This window comes from Alexandromys fortis, unplaced genomic scaffold (genome assembly GCF_014885135.2).
Source record: "Alexandromys fortis isolate MF-2015 unplaced genomic scaffold, M_Fortis_MF-2015_v1.1 scaffold_12, whole genome shotgun sequence".
Classification (NCBI taxonomy): domain Eukaryota; kingdom Metazoa; phylum Chordata; class Mammalia; order Rodentia; family Cricetidae; genus Alexandromys; species Alexandromys fortis.
The window spans coordinates 11,066,669-11,083,577 of NW_026067937.1; the positions used below are offsets into that span (position 1 = coordinate 11,066,669).

Here is a 16,909-nt window from a genome sequence, read left to right on the forward strand (position 1 = left end):
GAGAGGAGTGGGGGGAGGGGGAGAAAAGAGGGGGGAGGGGGAGAAGATTGGGGGGAGGGGGAGGGAAATGGGAGGCTGGGAGGAGGCGGAAACTCTTTTTTCTTATTCTCAATAAAAAAAAAGAAAAAAATATTCCTAGATTATCTATGTATATAAAATAAAGTAATGTTATTAAGTGAATAATACTCATCACAAAATAATGAATGTCCTCAACATGAGACTTCCGTTAAGACCTTAATGGAAAGATAAATAATAGTTCTTATATTTTTTGCTTTATCTGAAACTTTCTTTAGATGCAATTGGTAAAGGCCTTGTCTCCATTAGAGATTCTGAAGGTCAGGTGTAATTGGAGGAAGGAAGTAATTTGCTGGAGGCAAGACTGTGAATGCCACAGCTTGTTCTCAGTCCATTCTTTCTGCTATTGTTTATGCTTCCTGATTAGCAAGAGGTCAGCAGATTCCTTTCTTGACACACATTTCTATCACGGCATATTCTCATGAATACCAGAAATTTATCTTAAGTCAATCATTATCAAAACTGGAGCCTGATTAACATACCATCTTAAAACAAATCATAACCATAGTGATTCATTAGGAAAGAGCACACAGTACTTCTCAAACCTCTTATGAGAAGAAATAATAAAATTTCAACTAAACATTTCAATTTTGAAATGTTTTGGGAAAAGTATCATATCAACATTCCCTGTAACTCATCCTCTAATATCAAGTGTTTTGTCTTGAAACTGTCAAAAACAAAATGTATCAGAATTGCATTGTTTTAAGCAATTAAAAAATCTTGTGGTGTGACCAACCATGACTGGTCCAAATAGAGACCAGTGCTAGGAAAGCTCCCACAAGAGTAAATCCATGCTTGAAATTTTACGGAGTGCAGGAATCAGAGTGTGGATATGCCAGAGATCCAGGCTAAAACCAAATATGACTAAAAATGTCCATAAAATGATTCCTAATGAGACTCTGCTACCCTCATATACCAGAGCCTCACATACTTGTCATCATAGAGGCTTCATCTCTTCACTGAGAAGAGCATATGCAGAGACCCACGGACAAACATTAGGTGGAACTCAGGGAGTCCTGCAGAAGAGAGGGAGGAAGTATAAGAGGAACCAGAGGGGTCAAGCACACAAGGAGAACACAGCCCTCAGAATCAACTAACCTGGGTTCATAGAGGCTCACAGAGACTGAACAGATTATCAGAGCGTTAGTGTATGTCTGATGTAAATCTTCTGCATATATATTATCATCGTGTAGCTTAAAGCTAACAGTAGGAGTGGGAACTGTCTCTGACTCTTGCCTGCTTTTGTGACCATTTCCTCCTACTGAGTTGCCTCATTCAGCCTTAATATGAAGAGATGTTCCTAGTTTTACTGTAACTTGATGTGCATGGTTGGTTTATACCCCTGGGTGACTTGGCCTCTTCTGAAGGGTAATGGAGGAGTGAATGAGGGGAGGGGATGGACTTGGAGAAGAGGAGTGAGAGGAAACTGAAGTTGGGATGTAATATATAAGAGAAGAATATTTTTTAAAAGGCTATTTTTATAAAATATGTGACAAATGTTCTATAAGTTTATGAACATAGTATACAAAACTTATTTAAGATGTGATGAAAGATATGTTTTAATTTTACTTAATCACAATTCCTAATTCAGCATGTATTAAATTAGCTGTCTATAGAGGAAAAAAAAAAGCAGCTCTGAAAAGCAGCTATTAAAGTCCAGGGAAGAAGAGCTGTGATACAAGTTGTAATGATGGGCCTAGAAAGATGGCTTAATGGTTGAGGGCACCTGGTCTTCTTCCAAAGAGCAGCATGCATGTGGTTGCTGTCATTTCTAAGTCAATTCGAGAGAATCCAATAATTCACTACTCTTTCCTGTTCTCTACTGGAATGAGAGGGATAAATGTAGTACAAACCACTCATAAAAGTAATTACTTTTAAATTGAGAAAGAAATGAAGCTACAAAAGTCACTTTTACTTTGGTGCCTCTTGAATCAAATATTTCCTCTGTTTATTACATCAAATGCTACCTTTGATTCATTAGACAGACTATGCTTATTATAACAGTATGAAGCTGCTCATAATTATTCACTTACACAAAGTGACACAGCATGAGCAGTTTTTTTTCCATTTTTAAAAACATAATAAAATTTTCTGTGAGAATTTTGTTTATTCAGAATATTTACAAATTTTATTTATCATTTAACTTACCCTATTCTTTTTGTTTCAGGGTGTTTGTTGGTATTTTTTTTTTGTTATTGTTGGTATTTTCTGGGTATTTTGGTTTGTTTTTTTCAATATTATCAATTCCATGCTTTCTCTACCATGATGGAGATAAAATGCTTGTGCCTGATGAAGATGTGGAGCTCAAAGTTGGGAGAAAGTCCTAATATATACAACCTGACAGAATCAGGACTAAAAGTCGCAAGTAGATGGATGGAGTGATTGAAATATCAAGGTGAAAACCCACCTGAACAAATGAAAATATTAGAGGAATGAGTAAGCGAGACTTAAATCATTTTCATAGGGTCCTCAAGGGGTTTCCTGACTTTAGATGAGACAGAGCAAAATTTGGTAACCCAGGGCGACGGGTCACTTCCGGCCTCCATCTAGCTGCTATTTTGTGTCCCCGCGTGTGTGTGCCTTATCTCAGCTGGTCCGCCCGAGACCCCCTGAGAGCGAACCCTAGTCCCCTGCGCGGCCCCATTTCCACTCCAACAAGATGAAAGAAACGATCATGAACCAGGAAAAACGGGCCAAGCTGCAGGCACAAATGCTCATTGGTGAGAAAGGAACTGCTCGCAGAAAGAAGAAGGTGGTTCACAGAACAGCCACAGCAGATGATAAAAAAACTGCAGTTCTCCTTAAAGAAGTTAGGGGTGAACAATATCTGTGGTATTGAAGAGGTGAACATGTTTACAAACCAAGGAACAGTGATCCATTTTAACAACCCTAAAGTTCAGGCGTCTCTGGCAGCAAACACCTTCACCATTACAGGCCACGCAGACTGACAGAAATGCTTCCCAGCATTCTAAACCAGCTTGGGGCAGACAGTCTGACTAGTTTCAGGAGACTGGCTGAAGCTCTGCCCAAACAATCTGTGGATGGAAAAGCACACCTTGCTACTGGAGAGGATGATGATGATGAAGTCCCAGATCTGGTGGAGAATTTTGATGAGGCTTCTAAGAACAAGGCAAACTGAACAGAGGCGACTTCTGAAGAAGTGACTCTTGCAGAAGTTACAGGAGCTGCTATTTTATATCATGGCTGCTTTTTAAAGGTCTTTTGTTTATGGATCTGATCAAATCTAGATCGCTAATATTTTTAAGCCCAAGCCCCTTGGACACTACAGCTCTTTTCAGTTTTTGCTTAAACACAATTCATTCTTTGCAGCAAATTAAGCTGAAGAAGCCTGGGAATAAAGTTTGGAAAAGGGTTAATAAAATTCTTTGCCTAGAAAACAAAACAAAACAAACAAACAAAAAACTTGGTAACCCATGGAGATATTCAGAAGCAAGCTGGGTCAGACAGTATTGGAGCAAATGGAATACATGGACAGAATTGAGAATGTGAAAGGGCCATGAAACTGTTTGAAAGCTTTAAGACACGAAATAATTAAAGAAATGCAGCTTTAGAATAAAGAAACAAGGAGTCAAGAATACGTTTGTATTGAAGAACCATATTAAAAAAGAAAGTTCAATTCTAGGGGACAAAACCAAATTTAAGAAAATCACTAAAGATACTGATAAATTTTCAGAGTCTCAAATTCTTCATAGTGGCTGATTTATAGTGTGGTGACCTATAAAGCCAACTTAGGAATTAAAGCAAGTTCCAGATTAATCACTGAGTATTTTATATAAGAGCTGGCCTCTGCAAGTCCCTTTGGACTCTGACTTACTATCATTATTTCTTGGGCTATTTGGAGACATCCCGTCTGACACGAGGAAAGGGAAATTACCTGAAAAAGACTATGTGAACAAAATATCAGTGAGTTGTCAGTTTGAGTAGTCTGTCACAGTGATTCTTTGCATTCAGTTGTTTCATGTTTTATACACAATGTCTTATTCATAAAAGTCCAAATGAAATCTTCATGAATGATTATTTATTTTTTAAAATACTTAAAGGAATTGATTCAATGTATATGTTTCTCACATATTTGTCAAACATTCTTTCTTTGTATAGAATAGTAATGTCATTTCAAGTCGACATTTTATAATCCATAAATAACCATTACTGTTGCTAATTTTTAAAAGATGTTACTTTGATTGTACCTAGTAAAAAATAGCATTTAATATTCATTACTCAAATTACTTTCCTTAAGTAGTTTATGCCACCAACATCTTTGTTTAAAAATATAGATGTTGTTCTATTTATGCTGATGTTGGAATCAATAATTATCAAGCTATTTAAATACATTAATTATGGAAAATTATAAATATTTATAGTTAAATTAATTTGGATTATAAATAACGCTTTACAGTACACTAATCATCTAAACTATGAATGTAAAGGACAGATGAAATTAAAACAAATAAGATAATCTATACAAGAAACAAATATCTATGAAATACATAAAATTATTCTATAAGAAAACACTAAAATACATACATTTGCATAGAAAAAAATCTATAGAATAACTTACACATTGATCAAGTATCTATAATTTTAATCCTTTCAACTGACTGTCCAGCACATTTAATAAAACTTTAGTCAAATTGTGGTATAATTTTTTTCAAAAAGAGGGATGATATGCTATATAAAAGTCTTAACTGGAAAACTCCTTTGATCTTAAATTTATATAATATATATTTGAATATATTGAACAAAATTTAAAGTACTTCTTTTCTGAAGATGAATGAGGTATGAGTGAAAAATAGAAAAATTTTATGCAAAATAAGCAAAAATAAAATAAAATGTACAGAAAGTGCAAATGATCTATATAGTTATGTAAATTTAGTTACTTTCATTTATTAATATTTGCATATATGAGTACCTTCTACCTCAAAAAAATGAATCTGAGATTGGAACAAAATTCTTTCAGTGGGAGACAGAATAAGGAATGATCACCCTCACGCATTGCAGACAGAAAAACAAGCTTGGCCTGTTTCTGCATTCTAATTCCTAAGATACTACATAGCACACATATTCAGTAATCATAAAACTCCACTTACGGAATTTGTCCTAAGGAAAGAATTAGACAGATATATAAAGATATCCATAAAATAAAATAGTAAGAATGGTTAACATTTCTTGAGCTTCTTTTATATAAATTATTTAATTAACAAAATCTTCAAGTGTTATACTTTCAATTGTCTTTTTCACAAATAGGCAAATAGAATAATGGGATGGAGTAACAATCCAAACTCTCTGTCAGGCAGGTTTGCATAGTCATAGAATGTTGTAAATTGGACAATATCATCAATTGAATGTCACTCAGCTTCTCTGTTATGCAGAATCAAGGAAGACAAAATATAGCTTATAGACTATCTTAAAGTCAAGTTTGTTTATTAGTGTTTTTTTTTTGTCAACCTGACACAAACTTGATTCATCTGGGAATAAAGTTAGTCGAGTACATATTGCTCTCAGACTGACCTATGGACCAGTCTGTAGGGCATTTTCTTCATTGAAGATTCATGTGAATGGGACCAGCCCAATCTAGTTGGTACCACCCCTAAAAAGGGGCCCTTGTGCTATATAAAAAAGAAAACTGAGAAAGCCATTGAGAAAAAGCCTGTAAACAATGTTTCTACTTGCCTTTTGCTTCAAATCTTGCCTCAGGTTTCTGACTGGACTTCATGCACTAACTTCATAATAGCCTGTAAACTAAAAGTAAATAAATAAAAAATAAAAGTAAATGAAAATAAAACAAAATAACTAACCGTGAAAGTTTCTTCCAGAAGTTGATTTTGTTAATAGTGTCTTGGTAAAATGATGAAAAGTAAATGAAGGTAGAAACTGGTGCCAGCAAAGTGGGGTATTAACATAATACACCTGACTATGGTGCTTTCTGAAAGATTGTGGAAGAATTTTGCAATGTATAAGCCATATAATTATCAGAGTTTAGTGAGCTGATCTGTGAAAGTTTTGAAGGAAAAAATACAATAAAGGAACTTGGCTTGTGAATTTTCAGAAGAAAGTTGGAGAGTCACTCAAATACTCTACTGGCCCAGAAAATGGAAAAATCACCCATGCTCTTGGGTAGGTAGAATTAACATAGTAAAAATGGCAATCTTACCAAAAGTAATCTACAGATTTAGTGCAATGCCCATCAAAATTCTCCACAGACCTTGAAAAAATGGTACTCAATTTCATATGGAAAAGTAAAAGAGCCAGGATAGCCAAAACAACCCTGTAAAATAAAGCAACTTCTGGTGGAAACACAATTCCTGACTTCAAACTCTACTACAAAGCTACAGCAATGAAAGCCTCCTGGTATTGGCTTTAAAATAGATAGGAGGAGCAGAATTGAAGACTCAGATATTAATCCACATCCCTATGAATACCTGATTTTTTACAAAGCAGCAAAAGGTATAAAATGAAAAAAAGAGCATATTTAACAAATGGTGCTGGCATAACTGGATATCAACATGTAGAAGAATGACAATAGATCCATGTCTATCACCATACAAACTAAAACTAAAGTACAAATGGATCAAAGACCTTAACATAAAGCCAACCACACTGAACCTCATAGAAGAAAGAGTGGGAAGTACACTTGAGCGCATTGGCACAAGAGACCACTTCCTAAATATAATCCGAATAGCACAGACACTGAGAGAAACAATTAATAAATGGGACCTACTGAAACTGAAAAGCTTCTCTAAAGCAAAGGACATGGTCAATAAGACAAAATGAAGCCTACAGAACTGGAAAAGATCTTCACCAACCCCATATCAGACAGAGGGCTGATATCCAAAATATACAAAAAACTCAAGAAATTGGTCATCAAAAGATCAAATAATCCAATAAAATTATGGGGTACATACCTAAGCAAGGAACTCTCAACAGAGGAATCTAAAATGGCTGAAAGACACTTAAGGAAATGCTCAACAATATTAACGTAGAGAAATGTAAATCAAAACAACTCTGAGGTTTTATCTTACACCTGTAAGAATGGCCAAGATCAAAAGCACTGACGACAGCTTATGCTGAAGAGGATTTGGGGTAAAGGGGAAACTCCTGCATTACTGGTGGGAGTGAAAATTGTTACAGCTCCTTTTGATATCAGTATGGCAATTTCTCAGAAAATTAGGAAACAACCTTACTCATGACCCAGCAATGCAATACCACATTTGGTCATATACCCAGAGGATTCTCAATCGTACCTCAAAGACATGTACTCAACTATGTTCATATCAGCATTGTTTGTCATAGTCAGAACCTGGAAACAACCTAAATGCCCCTTGACTAATGAATGGATAAGAAAAATGTGGTACATTTACACAATGGAGTACTACACAGCAGAAAAAAAATAATGACTTTTGAAATTTGCAGGCAAATGGATGGATCTAGAAATCATCCGATATGGTAAGGTATCCCAGACTCAGAAGGACAAATATCATATGTACTCACTCATAAGTGATTTTTAAACATAAAGCAAAGTAAATCAGCCTACAAAAAACAATCCCAGAGAATTTAGACAACAATGATGACCCTAAGAGAGACGTACATGGATCTAATCTACATGGGAAGTAGAAAAAGACAAGATTTCCTGAGTAAATTGGGAGCATGGGACCATAGGAGAGAGATGAAGGGGAGGGGAGAGGAATGGAAGGGAGCAGAGAAAAATGTATAGCTCAATAAAATAAATTAAAATGAACACAAATCAAAAAATAGTGTCTATTGGGACTATTTCCATGAACATTTTTATTAATATCCCATGATTGTGGACAGTTGATACTGATGAATAAGCTTTGATTAGTTAAGATATAAACACTATTGAAGTGAAAAAATAAAATAAATTGATAATGTTGGTTAGTTGGAAATGAAATATGAGATGTGATTAACAAGAATCCAGCATCATTTAATTGAAATCTCAGAAGCATTTCTTTAGTGTCTGTACATAAAGCTGTGATCCAGAAGAGGACAAGGCCACCTCTCATGCTACCAAGAAAACCTGGTAAAACACAATATATCCCATATGCTGTTTGTTTTGGTAGTGTGATTGCTGTAGTATTAAAGGGCTCATGGAAAGAATTTGAGGCTTTGCATGACTGAAATTCCTGATGAGAGACCAGAATGCCATTGTTAGTGTTATATTAGAGATATATTGAAAGTTAAATATTTTAAAGATTGTGATATTTTTAATTTATATTATCTTTAAAATGTGACCCCCCAACATGAGATTTTGAAGATAAACCAAAAAAGGTTATGCTATAATTCTCATGTATTTGTCAAGTTATAAAATAACTCAAATGTTTAGTTGTTTTTTGTTTTTCTATTTTTTGTTTTTTCAACTTTACATAGACTGGGGCAATCTAGGAGCAGGGAAGACAGTCAAGAAAATGCTTCCATTAGATTAACCTGTAGCCAATTATTTTGATCAATGAACAATGTGGGAATTTGTGCCTAAATCCACGACAGGCAGTGCCACATCTTGCAGGTGATCCTAGGTAGTATAAGAAAACAAACTTAGGGTTCACCTTCTTATTTAGCTTCTCTAGGATCAGAAATTATAGGCTCAATGTCCTTTGTATATGGCTAGAAACCAATTATAAGTGAGTACATCCCATGTTCATGTTTTTGGGTCTGAGTTACCTCACTCAGGATAGTGTTTTCTATTTCCATCCTTTTGCATGCAAAATTCAAGATGTCATTGTTTTTTACCGCTGAGTAGTATTCTAGTATGTATATATTCCACACTTTCTTCATCCATTCTTCCATTGAAGGGCATCTAGGTTGTTTCCAGGTTCTGGCTATTACAAATAATGCTGCTATGAAAATAGTTGAACAAATGTTTTTGTAATATGATAGGTAATCTCTTGGGTATATTCCCAAGAGTGGTATTGCTTGGTCCTGGGGTAGGTTGATCCCGAATTTCCTGAGAAACCGCCACACTGCTCTCCAAAGTGGTTGCACAAGTTTGCATTCCCATCAGCAATGGATGAGGGTACCCCTTACTCCGCAACCTCTCCAGCAAAGGCTGGTGTTTTTGATTTTAGCTATTTTGACAGGTGAAAGATGGTATCTCAAAGTTATTTTGATTTGCATTTCCCTGTTCGCTAAGGAGGTTGAGAATGATCTTAAGTGTCTTTTGGCCATTTGAAATTCTTCTGTTGAGAATTCTCTGTTCAGTTCAGTGGCCCATTTTTTAATTGGGTTAATTAGCATTTTAAAGTCTAGTTTCTTAAGAAAAACATATAGTCATCCACCTGGATATGGGAAATAGACAAGATTTCCGGGCAAAAACTGGGAACTTGGCGGTGAGGTGGCATGGGGCTAAGGGGAAATGAGGTGAGAAATGTGAGAAGGGGAGGATGGGGGGAGCTTGGGGGAATGGGATGGTTGGGATAAAGGAAGGGTGGATATGGGAGCAGGGAAGTATATATCCTAATTAAGGGAGCCATTTTAGGGTCGGCAAGAGACCTGACTCTGGAGGGGCTCCCAGGTGTCCAGGGAGATGTCCCCAGTTAGTTCCTTGGGCAGCTGAGGAGAGGGAACCTGAAATAACCCTATCCTATAAACATACTGATGAATATCTTGCATATCACCATAGAACCTTCACCTAGCAGTGGATGGAGAGAGAGACAGAGACCCACATTGGAGCACCGGACTGAGCTCCCAAGGTCCAAATGAGGAGCAGAAGGAGGTAGCAAGGATGTCAGGACCGCGAGGGGTGCACCCACCCACTGAGACAATGGTGCTGATCTATTGGGAGCTCACCAAGGCCTGCTGGACTGGGGCTGAAAAAGCATGGAATAAAACTGGACTCTGTGAACACGGCAGCCAATGAGGGCTGCTGAGAAGCCAAGGACAATGCGCTGGGTTTTGATCCTACTCCATATACTGGCTTTGTGGGAGCCTCGCCTGTTTGGATGCTCACCTTCCTAGACCTGGATGGACTAGAGTGGACCTTGGACTTCACACAGGGCAGGGAACCCTGACTGTTCTTTGGACTGGAGAGGGAGGGGGAAAGGAGTGGGGGAGGGAGAGGGAAATGGGAGGCAGAGAGGAAGTGGAAATTTTTTCAATAAAAAAAAAAAAAGAAGAAAAAGAAAACAAACTTAGCAAGCCAGTAAGTAGTGTGCCTACTTGCTCTCTGCATCCAATTGTGCCTCCACATTTCTGCCTGGAATTTATGCCCTGATTTTTCTTATGAAAGACATAAGCTGTAAAATGAAATAAATTCTATTCTATCTAAGTTTCTTTTGGTCACTGTATTTTATCACAGCAATAAAAAGCAAACTGAATAAAAAAAAAAGCAACAGCAAAATCAAAAATACTAAGGTTTAGAATACAACGTATATTCCCTCTCTCCTAAGTAGTTTCTATGCCATTTGGAGAAGTATGATACAGAGATTCTCCATCAGCTCCTGTCATGATTTTGGGCAAGATCTGCAATTCAACGGGGAAGAACGTACAAGCACTCTTCAGAGTAGAGGAAATTCTCATGATATTTACTTTCTCAGGCCCTGTGTTATAAGAACATAAGACTCTTCAACCACATCTGCTGTGTCAACAGTTTCCTGATATCTACAGTCCAGATGGTGATAATTTTTCTGGGACCAATAGATGAGAAGGCACCAACATTTTCCTGACTCTGGACAGAGCAGCTAAAGAATTCTATTAGTTATTTGACATGTTTTGGTGGCAGTGACTTTCTGACCCCTGGATCACTGGTGCAGCATTGATTTCTCTCTCACAATTCAGAACTACAAGGACTGAGTCATGACAACCAGTCTTCCAGACTGGAAGAAAGATAGATGTTTTCACACAGAAGGATTCAAGAGTATTGTCCTGGGAAGAACTCTTGCTGGCAAAGGTTGGAACTTACTTTTGCTGCAATTCTAATTATTAGCTAATACTCTAATGTATTATCTTTGTACCAGTTAATCACAGCTATATATACATTGTCAGGCATACAAAAATTGTTTACTATATTTAAATCATGGATACAATTTAAAAATATAATAGGAAATGGGCATTATTTATTTTATAATATTTATGTGTACTGACAAATAATACAATAATTATTTTTGAATTAAATCAATATCAATAATTGATTTTGAAAGCTATGTATGTTCAATATTGACATGAAAATGCATTTAATATATATTTCTGAATAATGGAGTAGTCTACAAAATATGAATATATATTTGTGTATATTGTAAGAGAGATAAAATTGGGAAAATATCTTTCAGTACTACTATTCTTACAATCTTTTGTAAATATTTATGTATTTGTAAAGTTTGCTGAATCAAATTGGTTTTATAATATCAAGAAATCTAATTTATTTAGGAAAAATACAAGACAACACTATTATTTCATACATGGGGTATGGATTTCAGTATTCTTTTAAGTTTTCTGACTTTCTCATGCATGATTTTATGTTAATATAATTGCATCAGATGTATTTAGTTCTTTTAAAAATTGTGAAGATAAAAAGCTTGGATTAGAGATGAATACTCATTATACACTTATTTTACAAGCTACCTCTTAACATGTGCTTTGTACTTGTCTTAATATATTCATTTCACACGATAATCTTGACAAAGCATTACACATACATTGAATGTAGATTCCCTTTTTTACTTTAATTGCACAATTATGAATTTTTGGTATCATACTTAGATGAAATTATGAACTTCAATAATTTCTTCTCATTCTCCCGTGTAGTTAATATAATTAATGTAATTATATTCTTTTTCTCTTCATCTTTTTCTTTACCTACATGGTAAAGAAAAAGAAATAGAAAAGATGAAAGCAGTGTTTTGTGGTTAGATATAAGAAAAGATAGCTGGACAGGGACTGAAAAAGCCTGGGATAAAACCGGACTCTGTGAACACGGCAGACAATGAGGGCTGCTGAGAAGCCAAGGACAATGGCACTGGGTTTTGATCCTACTGCATGTACTGGCTTTTGGGAGCCTAGCTTGTTTGGATGCTCATCTTCCTAGACCTGGATGGAAGGGGGTGGACCTTGGACTTCCCACAGGGCAGGGAACACTGACTGCTCTTTGGACTGGAGTGGGAGGGGGAGGGGAGAGGGGGGGAGGGCGGGTAGGGGGACGGAAAAGGGAGGCAGGGAGGAGGCAGAAATTTTTAATAAAAAAAGAAAAAAAAGAAAATATTGTAGATCTGAGAATATTTTGAACATAATTATTGCTTCAAATACGTGCTTTAACTTAATTTCAGATAATATTTGTTTAGATTAGTCATGATTCTCTCAAGTGGCAGAACCCATAGATTACACACACACACACACTATATATATATATATATGTATATATATACATATTTATGTGTATATATATACTAAATGTATTTTACACTATGATATGGCTACAAATATAATGAGCAAGGTAGTGAGTGGTATGAGGATTGGATGAAAATGACTCATATAGGCCCACAGGTAGTGGCACTATTAGGAGATGAAGCCTATTGGAAGAGGTGTGAACTTGTTGGAGTAAGTGTGTCTCTATGTATTTGTAAATATATATATCCACACTCTGGTGATAGGTTTCTTTAACCACAGCTCTAGGGAGGCAGAGAGACAGTCAGATATCTGTGACTTTGAGGACAGTCAGGTTTATAGAGCTAGCTCTAGTACAGCCAAGACTACCCAAAGAAACCCTATTTTGAGTAACAAACAAATAAAATAAAACAATAGAAGTGCATGTATTATATTAGTTTCCAAACTATGGTTTTGGTAGCTGAGAAATAGCTGTATTCATCCTGGTGAGGCTGGTATCTAAGTAGTCTTATTCTGGTGCTGAAAGCGTGGAGGATTCCTGGAGCGTGACTGGTCTTCAGTCCACATTGAAAGGCTGGAGAACAACAGCAACATCAATAACAATAGGGCACATAAACTCACAGGAAGATGTGAATAGAGATGATGAACATGCAAGTGTAACAAAAAGACAATTAAAGGAGAGCAGTCAAAGGAAACCCTTTTCTTTTTTGCCCTCTTTTACCTGTCTATATATCACACACATTTGAGATAGGTTTCTCCACTTCATATAAACTCATTAAGAAACTCTCTTGAAGTTTTGCTCTGCCACCTGTCTCTGGGTTGATTCTATAAGAACTGAAGTTTAAAAAAAAAAAAAGTTGGGCCTTTATGCCATTTGTTGCTGAAAGTATAAGATGGTGAATTCATTCACCTCTTGCAAATATTACTTTTTTTGAAATACTTCCCAAAATGACACATTTTTGGGGTTGAAGTTTGGTAATTGTAATATTTACATGAGGGCTATTTATATCTAGTTTTATTTTCCTATACAGATAAACCTTGAGCTAAAGATTTCCAGCCCTCAAATTAGCTCATGGTTTAGTTTATTTACACTAGATTCTGTCCGTGAGTCCAAATTCTTCTTCTGTTCTCAGTGTGAGAAATTACAAAGCAGAGTTTTCAACTCAACAAACTAGAATTATTACTGTTTCATGATAGTAATGATTATACTGTTCTATAAGTAGTTTTGATCTCAATCTTAGGATATTTATATCTTCAAAGAGTTACCATGACTGTAGCAACTTTTATAAAGGAGAACACTTCACTGGGGCTGGCTTTCAGGTTCCAAGATTTATTCCATTATCATCATGGCAGGAAACGTGGAGTACAGGTAGCCATGGTGCTAAAGAAGGATCTGAGTGTTCTATATCTGCATAGACTGTACCAGCAAGAAGGAATGATAACAGACCTAATTTGAACATTTGAAATTCCAAAATCCATCCCCAGTGACACACTTACTCCAACAAGTTCACACCTCTTCCAATAGGCTTCATCTCCTAATAGTGCCGCTACCTGTGGGCCTATATGAGTCATTTTCATCCAATCCTCATACCACTCACTACCTTGGCTCATTATATTTGTAGCCATATCATAGTGTAAAATACATTTAGTCCAACTTTAAATGTTTCTATAGTCTATTACAGTATCAGTATTGTTTAAAGTTTCAAAGTTTAAAGTCTCTTCTGAGACTTGTGCTATCCCTTAAATATAACCCGTTGTAAAATTACAATAGAAAAGCAGATTATATATTTCCAACATACAATAGCATGGGATTTATATCACCATTCCAAAGAGGAGCATAGTGATGAAATATGGGACCAAAACAAAACCAAAAACCAGCAGGAGAAACTCCAAATTTGTTTTTCCATATCTGATGCCAAAGAAATATTTGTTTATAATCATCTTTTACTGGGAGATCATTAACTACAAAAGGTATACAATAACTTAAGAACAGGAAACCAGAAGAAATGTGCTTTCTTCACTTTAATTACTTGGAGAAATACTTATTTCTAAACATTTTTTTTGCCTAAGGTTATCTATTCTTATGAATTTTTTTATAGTAATACAATAAAATGTGGTGCTATCTTGTTTGCACTCCAACAAATAAAGCTTGCCTGAAGATCAGAGGGCAGAGCTAGCTACTAATTAACCATAGAGCTCTGGAGTTCTGTACAACCAGACAGGAAGTGATACAGCTGGGGCAGAGAAAGCAAAAGAAAGCGAAGTTAGGGCTCAGTCCTTTTGGGGCTGAGGAGCTAACAAGGAAAGAGTTGGTCGTGGCTTGCTCCTTTGTCTCTCTGATCTCTTAACATTTACTACAACATCTGGCTCTGGGTTTTTATTAGTAAGACCAATTAGAACTCATGCAACAAGAAACGAAATACAGTAATTGTTTGCCAACTTGTAGGGCTGTTGCTAAAAATAAACGCTTAAAAATATAGAAAATTCAATGATGAGTAGATAATGGACACAGCGTGGAAAGAATGAGAAGAAGGCTACAAAATGCTTTAGATATGCAAGTAGTTCTTGATGAACAACTCTGATAAGAGTTCAGCAAATAATAATGCTGAGGAAATGGTTCCGTATGGAGGAAAGGATATTGCTGGCATATAACTTTTAGAAACACTGATTATTGGTGAAACACTAAGAAAAAAAATGAAGTTCCATAAAACTTCAGAATTTTTGTACCAAGAGTTTTCTTACATATCCTACATCACGCCACTATCTAAAACACCAATACAAGTAAAAGAAACATTCTGTTTGACATGAAATAGAACCTTCTAGCTCACATACTTTATAAACTTTTCAATCCATTCAATCCACAAACATCAGCAAAAAGGTAAGAAGATCGAGAATTCTGTATCTGGGCAAATTGAAGATTTTCTACTGAGTACATTTCTTCATTTCTCTTATTCCTCATAACTTTAAGCCCTTATTTCATAACATCTTAGGGCACCTGAGTTTCTTTGAATATTTTAAATCACAGCATTTGAGGTGAATGAGGCAAGGCCAAATATTCTAAATCCTCTATTCTAAGATAATAGGTCTGCAGTCTCCAGTTTTCTTTCTTTTTAGTCATCACAAAAAAATTAGCTCTAGAAAAATACACATTTGTAGGAATTGTTATTTTTCAAATTGAAGCATTTTGTAACTAACTACAAATAGTCATTTAGTTGATCATTCAAAAATAACAATCATTTTGCATTTTCATGATTTTTATATTATTGTTGCCCTCAAATACAATGTGGAAAGAAGTAACCCAGCAATTAATTTGTACTGTAGAGGAACTTTAAATGAAAAGATATACAAAATCATCACAATATTTTTTTTTTATTTTAGCTTTTCTGGACACTGGCAGTGGGGTCATGATCTATTCCTGATGTATGAACTGGCTTTTTGGAGCTGATTTCCTACGGAGAGATGCTGTTCTCACTCTTGATACAGGAGCTAAGGGCTTAGTCCTGTCTCCACTTAATGTGCCAAGCTTTGTTGGGACAACAAGGGATGAATGCCTTACCCTATCTGAGGAGTAGATGGGGTATGAGTTGGAGTAAGGAAAGTAGAGGAGAAACTATGCTTGGTATGTAAATGAATAAAAAATTAAAACAAAAAGATAACCAGAAAAATCATCTTAGAACATGCTTACCTCACTTTCATTGAGCTCACTGGAAGAAATACTTGTTTATTTGTGTTGCTATTGGGATATGCATGAAGAAAAAGCAAAACTGACACCATAAAAAAGATCCATTACTATATCATCCTTCATTAGTTACGCTTCAAAAATCTCAGTGAAAGTTTCTGTACATATCAAAGCAATCTGTACATCAACCACATAGACTTGAAGAGATTAATGAAAGATAAGAAACTCAGAGACAGCTGTTTGCACTTATATCTGAAGATCATGCATTTAATAAATACTTTACTTAATACCCACACATTCTTGGTAGCAACATTGTTTGTCATAGCCAGAACCTGGAAACAACCTAAATGTCCCTCAAGTGAAGAATGGATAAAGAAAATATGGTACATTTATACAATGTAGTACTACACAGCAGAAAAAAATAATGACATCTTGAAATTTGCAGGCAAATGGATGGATCTAGAAAACATCACATTGAGTAAAGTAACCCATACCCAGAAAGACAAATATCATATGTACTTACTCATAAGTGTCTTTTAGACATAAAGCAAAGACAATCAGCTAACAATTCACAATCCCAGAGAACCTAGACAACAATGATGTCCCTAAGAGAGACATACATGGATCTAATCTACATGGGAAGTAGAAAAAGACAAGATCTCCTGAGTAAATTGGGAGTATGGGGACCATGGGTTTAAGGTGAGGGAAAAAAATGGAGGGGAGCAGAGAAAAATGTATAGCTCAATAAAGTCAATAAAAAAATACTCACACACACATAGAATGTGCTTGGTTAATACCCATTACCCA

At 35.8% G+C, this 16,909-nt stretch overlaps 1 pseudogene; it reads left to right on the forward strand.

Moving 5' to 3' along the window:
- The first annotated feature begins 2,734 nt into the window (after positions 1-2,734).
- On the forward strand, positions 2,735-3,456 carry LOC126504556 (transcription factor BTF3-like; annotated as a pseudogene).
- The last annotated feature ends 13,453 nt before the right edge of the window (positions 3,457-16,909 follow it).